General features: G+C 33.1%; 1 long non-coding RNA gene across 2 annotated transcripts; it reads right to left on the reverse strand.

Moving 5' to 3' along the window:
* Positions 1 to 920: 920 nt before the first annotated feature.
* LOC127869316 (uncharacterized) lies at positions 921 to 4,219 on the reverse strand. 2 transcript variants are annotated; one of them, XR_008044512.1, is made up of 4 exons: positions 3,912 to 4,219; positions 3,377 to 3,464; positions 3,144 to 3,213; positions 921 to 2,162 (listed from the first exon to the last, which is right to left on the reverse strand). It is a non-coding gene; the product is annotated as an uncharacterized LOC127869316 (long non-coding RNA). The 2 variants fall into 2 exon arrangements; XR_008044511.1 differs by having other exon boundaries at positions 3,377 to 4,219.
* Between the last annotated feature and the right edge of the window lie 5,491 nt (positions 4,220 to 9,710).

The following is a 9,710-nucleotide window of genomic DNA, read 5'->3' on the forward strand; positions in this document are numbered from 1 at the left end:
CTTTTCAACAGTGTCCATTAATTGTTTTCTCAAAATCATTCACCTAAGATCATTTATTGCAACCAGAAACATTTATGCAGCCCAGGGATATCTCATTTAAGTAAAAATAAGCCACTATATCTAACTAAAATTCCTTTTCATATATTCACTTCACCCATTTTATATCAAATACATATTAAAATAACTGTACACAAATTCGCGAAAACCATATTTTTGCCAAGCCTATATTTTCGATTTGTTCAATATGAAATTAAAAAGCATATACTGATTTGATGTCATTTAAGATAATCATTATCTGTATATAAGAATAACATGTTAGAGTAAAAGGATATGTAGGGTCGCGAAAACATATGATATAGTATTGTAGTAATTGGTTTGAATACATTGTAACAATTTTAATTAAGCGAGCAATTTTTTCTCTCTTAAGAAAATTAAAATTTCGGCTCCAGTTCTATCAATCACAAGACAACTTGAAAAATATTTACAGTGATTTTTTTGCTAAAAATTACCGCCGATTTTTGATAAAATCTATGGGTTTTTTTCCCAAAAAGCTGACCAAAATTTCCCAATAAAAGACCATTTTCCTAAAACAAAAAAAGCCTCTTATGACTTATGATTTCTTAACTCCAGATCTCAACTTTTTATTTAAACATCCTACAAAATATATAACTTTAATTTAGTTCTTTTTGTTGATAAATAAGTCCCAAATTTGCCACTTTTATCAATTAAAACAATCCCAATTTAACCAGACTCCTTTTCCCAAAATGGCTAGAAAAAAACCTGAACGTGCACTTTAAAGCAATTTTAATTCTGTTACTTATAATCATATTTATAATACTTAATTTTATGGTTTATCGCACTATTTTCTCAATTTCATGGTTTATCGCATAATTTTTTCATTTGTGTCGAAAAACCATGTGTATAGTTTAATCATTTATTAAATGAATGATTAAAGTATATTTTTGTATTTCAAAGTTTTTCACATATACAGATCTATTTTGATACGTATTATAGAAAATAAACATCCACAATCAAATAAACACATTGGAAAATCTGGCATTGTCTAATTTGAAACAATAAATATATATGCGCACACTAAACGTACTGCATTCTAAAGACTAAATATAATTATTTAAATCTATACTCTGTACTTATATACATATTGCATCAATTATAACGTGTCAATGCCATTTGTTACGGAAACATGCCAATAAATGATGTGTATAGTTATTGAAAAAACTGAATGCTTTCAAATATTTTCATAAATGCATTGAATCCTTTTACATTTTTTAAATCTTTATACAGGTCGTACATATAATACGTTCAGGTCTCAGACACAATTTCGTCATGATCATTGACGTCGGAGGAATTTGAACAGTTTCATCGACAGTTCCCACAGCCTTGTGAACAATCAAGTCCATGTTTCCTGCACGTATATCGTTGTGAGTCACAACTTTGTTGGCAATTACAGCTTATTACTTTGAGTTGAGGTTCAGGAGCAGACAGAAGATGTTTCCTTACTGGAATTAATTTGTTGTTGGATATATCCCAGCCCCAATCTACTGCATCCAGTGTGTTGTTCCCACGCCATATCTGTGTCTGTAGGTATGTGCGCAGTGATTGAAAGCGAAAGGCAGCCGTTTTGCTTGACAAGTTGTGCAAACCTTCTTGGTAAACTTCCGGAATCTCAGGATATCGAGCCCTTCTCAAGTATCACCGTTGTTGAGAAGAATTATTGCCTCTTTTCTACGAGTTGTTATCTTGTTAACGTCTGGTTCTTCTTCATTAAATTTCTCAATGACCTGTCTGAACTTGGGACTGGTTCTGAAAGCTTCAGTACGGCTTCTTTGCTGATACCATATATCATAGAAGTCGCATCACAACCTGTGTATGCATGCATGAACGGAAGCATGTTGCATAACTCTGGTCCAAGGACATTCTTCTTGATATCACCTACTTTCTTTGTCTGATTTGCTCGCCTTATATCTGATTTATACGATTTAGCGTCGGCGTGAAAAAGCAGTCACACTTGATATCAAACGTCTCATCCGATCTTAAACTTTTTGTCCGATTTAGCGTTGAAAAAGCAGTCACACTTAATATCAAACGTCTCATCCGATCTTAAACTTCTGCTTTTCGCCCGTCATCCATCATACATTGCCCTGCAACAAAAATGCTGAAATAATTGATTGCATAAATATATTTTAAATACATACAACTGTAACAGAAGTAGAATAATGTTAAATAAGTATTTGTGTTGCCTCCAAGTATTTTGAATCAGTGTTGGTTTCATTTTCTGCGTCCTTTTTGATTTTGAAAGATATGTTTATTATATAATAGCATACTTCAGTATAATAAAGTACGTCCTGGGTGGTACGAGTTGCAAAATGTTGATAACCAATTGTGAACAGACGCAATCCAAATTTCACTGACTAGCAGTATAATTATTTTTTTAAATTATCATTTTTCTTATTACAATACATGACATATTCCTAAAATGGACTATTCAGTAAATATAACATACCATGCTGAATGATAAAGATGACCAAAGCTACTTGAACTTTTGGTCATGTCACATACTTTATACACTACTGCGTCTTCACAAAAGGCAACACAGAATATCAAACAAAGGAAATGGGATTTTTAAACTTGAAACTATATATATTTGCTTCAAAATTAAAATCTGTACATCAAAGTAATAATTGTATACAGGAGTTATAGACAATCAACGAGTTGTGCGCTCTTACTATTTTCTGAAAAATGTGTTATGTTATTGGACTATGTGTATGCCTTATTGTGATAAATGTTTAAAGTTCAAATCATAGGGGTACATAATGTATTTACAAATTGCAGTGCGTCATATAATTTAATTTTAGCACTATATGACATACCTTTATGCTACATATTTGACCTCTGGTAACACCCTTATATATCGGACTCAATGTTTTCGCAGTATATGAAATGCTTTAAAGGGACTTGTGCCAATCGTCAGATTAACATCCCTACACATTCAGAGAAAGTGTAAATAAAAGTGTTTTTTTTTTTTCAATAAATTAATTTGAACATTCAATTCGTTTTAAGGATGTTAACATAAATTTTAATAGTTTAATAAAAACATTCTATGCATGTGAATGCACCATTACCTTTGCTTAAAAAATTCCCAATGACCAGCCCCCACTGCCTTCTTTCAACTTCCCTCGTCGATGTATGAACCTAGAAAAGAAGTTGTTTATTACTTTATATTAGCCTCATTATAGTTCATTCATTATATATCAAAAACTTGTTGCCTTTGTACTGCATTATTCTCTATAGAATGTTTGCAACAATTTCAAAAGCTTACCGATTGCATTCTAAAGATATGTGAGGGTAAACATACCATAGTAATGATATTTGCAGGTAACAAGCCACATTAAACAAGAGTAACTGATTTCTTCCGCAATCTGTATTTCATTGATCAACGTGACCTGAAATGGAGTTAATATAGAAAATATTTAATGCTTAGCAACTTCATGTTCATAATAAACGTGTTAAAATAAAAAATTGAATGAAAGGGACAAAATAAGAAATAATATTTTTCACAAATTTTGCGAATTTTGACAAAAACAGGCTTCCGTACTTTTAGCAATTGTGCAGAATTCGGTTTACAGGTTGTCCAAAAATGTATTTACAATGATTTCGGTAAGTGTCAACTGTCCATTTGTCTTTTATATGTAAATAAAAGTCTACAAAGAAGTATAAACAACTCAATAAGTCAATATATAACGTGTTGCATGTTGCCATGTGTTTGAAGAGGGCTCCTTCTTATAATCTTGTTTCAACTAGATTTCTTCTAAAACATCGGCACAATTAAGTATTGCTCAATATTGAAAAATATCAATTCACATCACTTAAAATACAAAACTTCTACTTACCGTCTTTATAACCTTAAATCACAGTTGATACCACATCGATCAGCAGAACTGTCAAACTGACTTTGCCCGCCATGTTGTACTGTTGCACGTCACTTTATGACGTCATATTTATTGGAAAACCATGTATGGTGTACTTTATTTGACATCAGAAAAATTCGCATTTTTCGCCATTTTTAGCGTTTAATTTTAACACTTTCCCCATTGAGTTGAGACTTGAAAATAACACTTTGTATTAATTAGACATAGGAGAATACGACCCATACGGAATCAATTCTTTTGCAATTTTTTCTAGGTTAAAAATAGACCGACTGGAGTAAACTGGCAACTATATGCTCCGCCGACATTTTATTTTGGGGAGCATAAAAATGTGCTAAGAAGTGATTTGAAATAGAGCATCGCTTTCCTTTGTGTTTACATCCATTACAGTTAAATTGTGAACCCAACAAAGTCACGTGATCCTGCACCCTGTGGTGTGACGTAGGTTTGACCCGTGTCCATTCGCCCCCCCCCCCCACCCCACCCCCCCCCCCCCCCATAATAAGGAACCGGCATTATAGGGCTTGGGATGTAACAATTATCGCAACTTTAAAAATGGATGAATAAGGAATTTTAAGGTTATTAAGAATACATTTCTGTAACTGTACATGTATGAGACAGAGTTTAGTGATTGCCAGTCATATTTTTCTGCATCGGACAGCAATAATTTTTTTGCCGATGCTCAAGATGGCCATCGTGTTTGGAATACGGATTGGTGAAAATATAAAGGTCTTATTTTGTTTCATGCACATTTTTTCATGATTTCAATTGTTAAAGGATATTTTTATATATAGCATAGCATTTTCGTTATAAACATGACAGTTCAGTATTTATTTATATATTGATAAATGAATATACGTACATATAATCATACATGTTTGTTTATACCGTAAACTGTTTTGCGGTATAACAAAACGAAATAATACACACATGTAGCATATTTGCAAGACTCGATCAGTTCAAGTGGAATGTAGGAAACAGCATTGTGATCCTAATATAATTTCCCGGAATGAAAAGCAGAATGACCAACAATGTAGGACATCAAGATTGACAATTGTTTTTTTAAAGAACACTGTTTTGTGGAGATTCTGCAATAGACCAATTCACGCGTGACGTCACGCGCACCTGCGTGTTTTTATCCGTGCTACTCTGGTAGGCAAAAGAAAGACACGATCAAAGGAAAGATATCGAGCATGATATTTTTTCACGCACTATATCTATATTAAATACATTATTTAATATATTGTGATATGTAAACGATCATTTTTAGATTTTAGATTTAAACATCCCAAAAGTTGTTGTACTGTACTCAAACAAATAAGAATTAAAACAAACAATAAATAGATCGATTCCATGCACACAGCATATAATAACTTACCACTATGATAATCCATAATCCATCTGTTATTAAGTATGTACAATTGCTGCAACTAAATAACAGGGTCTGAACTAATAACACTTTGTTTATGTGTAAAGGAATCTTTGAGTATCAGATCAAATTTGTTAAATCGTATAACGTAATTTACCAATTGTTCATCTAATGTACCCCAATATACATTTGATTTATTCATGCTCGTGTTTGTTGAAATGTGTTTTATGGCGCGTATCGATATCAAGCACATGACTGTGATGTTGACGAGGTACATAGTGCAAGTCAACTAAAACAAGTCATCCAAAACATTCAACTAAATTTTGCAATTATACCATTCTGTAATCTGACCATAGCTTTTTACATCAATGCACACATTATGAACTCGGTAGTATTATTGGCAAAATATTTTATTTTTAAATGCAAACAGGCAAACAGGAAAAAAACAACACCATAAATAGATTTTCTTGTGTCCTTTTAATAATATAATTTAACAAGAGGAATTAATCGCGACTACACAAAATAAATTAAATATATTGTATATACCCTTAAAAATATAATATAATATAATATATATCGAAATTGACACTGTTTTAAACATATTTTTCACACTATCCATAGTCTTTATAGATGCTATGTACCATAACTAATATCGGGACAAAAGACAACATACTTTTGTGTATTTTTAAACATAATATGTTATATACGAAATATATTATGTTGACGATGGAAATAAAAAAGGAAATTACGAAAAAAAAGTCTTGTCTGTCTGTCTTGGAAAACTAACACTTTGACACATTAAATAAATTAATGTAATTGGTTTGATTTGATTGTTTGCATCAATCTTAAAATCGTGTTAGCCTTTGTATTCCAGCGTTTGATTGCCCCTTTGTTCGGCACAAGCCGATTATCTCGTTTTGATCAGATATTGTCCCTACTTAACTAACAGCAAAGTGTCATAAACTACAGCAGGGACCTATACAAACAATAGGTCCCTGACCACAGGTGGTATATGAAAGTCTGGTCATTAAACACAATTGATGATACCACCATGTCTTCTCTTTCTAGTAGTATTGAGCAGTTATTAGGGGTTGAGTAATATACCGCCAAAGTTTAACTGTTCAATTAGATATGCTACATACTGTAAAAAAATATATAGTAATTTGTTCAGTATATATTAACAGAAAATGTACGCTGTGAAGATAATAGCCTGTTTACTGGTAATTTATAACAAAACGTATTTAATAATTGGTAAATGTACATATAATCATTAAACGTAATTAGCGGGTAACGGTTAATTAAAACTACGTCATTCCGTTTGAAGATTGAATGTTACGGCCATGCACAAACGACATCATGAAAACAAGAAATTACGTATGACTACTGGGGTAAATAATATTTACGAAAAATAAAAAGCAATAAAGATATATATTATAAAATGTGAGATATGTGTCACTCTTATACACTAGTAAAGAAATTTCAATATACATGAATTCACAGGTTAATTTACATCATGTGAAGTTGTGTTTTTCAGTTGTATGTTACGATTCATCTATAGTGTTATTCGCCTTAAAAACAAATCATCCAATTTAAAAGAAAATGATCATAACATTTAAATACTGTCATGCACTTCGCTTTTAATAGGGCTTTGTTGTACCGGTATGTCAGATTTTAATGCACCCCTTTTCTTTCACTCATATTATTTTATCACATTTTCATACTCCTATAATTGATAATTATATAATGGGATGCATTATTATTTTTTGTAATTTTTGAAGTCCTTCTGCAAGAAATAAAACGGCTAATGCATAGCTTTGTTTTGTGAAATTGTCGGTGTTTAGTCTTCAGACCACCTTTACCTTGATGCTAATGACTAACGAGTATATATTTTTTATGGACAAGAATACATGTATTAATAAAACAATATTGACATAACAAATGCAATATCTTAAATTGTATTTAGGTGTTATGATGTCAGTCAGACAAAAGGGTCATGAAATATTTGCTGTCCGGACTCTGGACTTTCAGAAGACAATTCAAGACGTTTGTAAGACAAAAAAAGATTATTGGTCAGTTGGTTCCCGTTAAGAAATCGTATTCGATACAATTTCAATTTGAAAATGACATGTTCATACAGTATGTAGCTGATACTGCGGATCATAATCACAGAACTCTTGATGGTCATAACACCTTTCGTGGTATGGGTCTGGTTGCGTGCGTTACCCCGGGAAACTTTGAATATTCACCAATCAAACTGTTACAGTAAAAGTGACTGACACTGGTGCTAAGATTACTTTTCTTGCACCATATGACTTGGCCACTGAGAAAGGCAGGTCCAGACTGGTCGGGTCCATGCAAATGGTGAGAAAGGGAAATTTTCTCGGTCAATCTATCTTTGTTTTTTATTTTACCAATGATAAATATGGACCCAGGCAATTGTCAGCAAGCATTCATGCAAGTATTACAAGCTGCCATAGTTTCCTTTGAGCACTCATTGTATTGGAAAGCAATCAGAATAATAAGCAATTAAAATGACATAAGCCTCCTTTTCATTGTATTATGTGTTTTGGTTGTATCAGTCAGATTATGGGGGGGGGGGGGCTCAGTTTGAATGAGTTCATGGAGACAGTACATGCCTCTAATGTAATACCTCATATAACGAGTGGCAACGCTGTTTTAACCCATTTATGCCTACTGGACTCTCCCATCCTTCTAAATTGGATCAATTAATTTCCAAAATTAGAGATGTCTAGTATATCTATTTCTATATTTAGAATATTTCCTACAGAAATTCCTTTAAGCAAACAGTGCAGACCTTGATGAGACACGGCATCATGTGGCATCTCATCTGGGTCCACGCTGTTTGCCAAGGTTTTTTTCTAGACGCTAGGCATAAATGGGCAACAAGAGGACACTCTTGCAGCAACTGCTTTGAGCATTCTCTTAATGCCACACTATTTGGACAAATCATCAGATACTGTTGATTCAAATGGCAATAAAGAAGTATCCAGAAGAGAATAGGAGCATACTGCCTGTAATGAATCAATAGAAGAATTTGTTGGATTGTACAATAATCCGTTTACAGCAATAGGGTATGAGATGAAATGTGTACGTCTGTTTACAGCAATAGGGTATGAGATGAAATGTGTACGTCTGTTTACAGCAATAGGGTATGAGATGAAATGTGTACGTCTGTTTACAGCAATAGGGTATGAGATGAAATGTGTACGTCTGTTTACAGCAATAGGGTATGAGATGAAATGTGTACGTCTGTTTACAGCAATAGGGTATGAGATGAAATGTGTACGTCTGTTTACAGCAATAGGGTATGAGATGAAATGTGTACGTCTGTTTACAGCAATAGGGTATGAGATGAAATGTGTACGTCTGTTTACAGCAATAGGGTATGAGATGAAATGTGTACGTCTGTTTACAGCAATAGGGTATGAGATGAAATGTGTACGTCTGTTTACAGCAATAGGGTATGAGATGAAATGTGTACGTCTGTTTACAGCAATAGGGTATGAGATGAAATGTGTACGTCTGTTTACAGCAATAGGGTATGAGATGAAATGTGTACGTCTGTTTACAGCAATAGGGTATGAGATGAAATGTGTACGTCTGTTTACAGCAATAGGGTATGAGATGAAATGTGTACGTCTGTTTACAGCAATAGGGTATGAGATGAAATGTGTACGTCTGTTTACAGCAATAGGGTATGAGATGAAATGTGTACGTCTGTTTACAGCAATAGGGTATGAGATGAAATGTGTACGTCCTTACAAAAAGCAAATCTAGCAATTTTAGATTATCCAACAGCAGCACTTTGGGTACAATATTTGGATATGGTCAACCTTTCAAGAACATTTATCACAGCAGAACACACAGGACATTGGGGTTTAATTCTTTGCACGAAATGCTCCCGAACTCTGCTGCGGCTGTGCACAATGTGTATGACAAGTCTGTGTATTTCTATTTGCAATGTATGCAACTTCATGAAAGCAATCCTGATTATATATATATATATATATATATATATATGAATCTATATAAGGACCAATTTTTTTTTTTAAGTACATATGGGCATAGGCGGTAATAAAACGATAAATTAACAGCGGTATGTACAACAATGTGATGTATTTCAAAGGTCTTATATTTGAGTATTTGTACTGACACACAGCTGACAAGATTGGACTTGTCTAACGGCTCTTCCAATAAGGTTATTAGCTGTGTACTAACACAAAACATATCACAGTAATGTTCACAAGGCTGTGAATTAACCTATTAATATGACACATTTGATCGTTGAACAGGCTAATCAAATATTTGCTGAAATTTTAGAAGTATTGGCTACAGTTTTCACCAGTGTTTGTAATTTAAACAACGAACATGTG

This window comes from Dreissena polymorpha, chromosome 1, assembly GCF_020536995.1.
Source record: "Dreissena polymorpha isolate Duluth1 chromosome 1, UMN_Dpol_1.0, whole genome shotgun sequence".
Lineage (NCBI taxonomy): Eukaryota > Metazoa > Mollusca > Bivalvia > Myida > Dreissenidae > Dreissena > Dreissena polymorpha.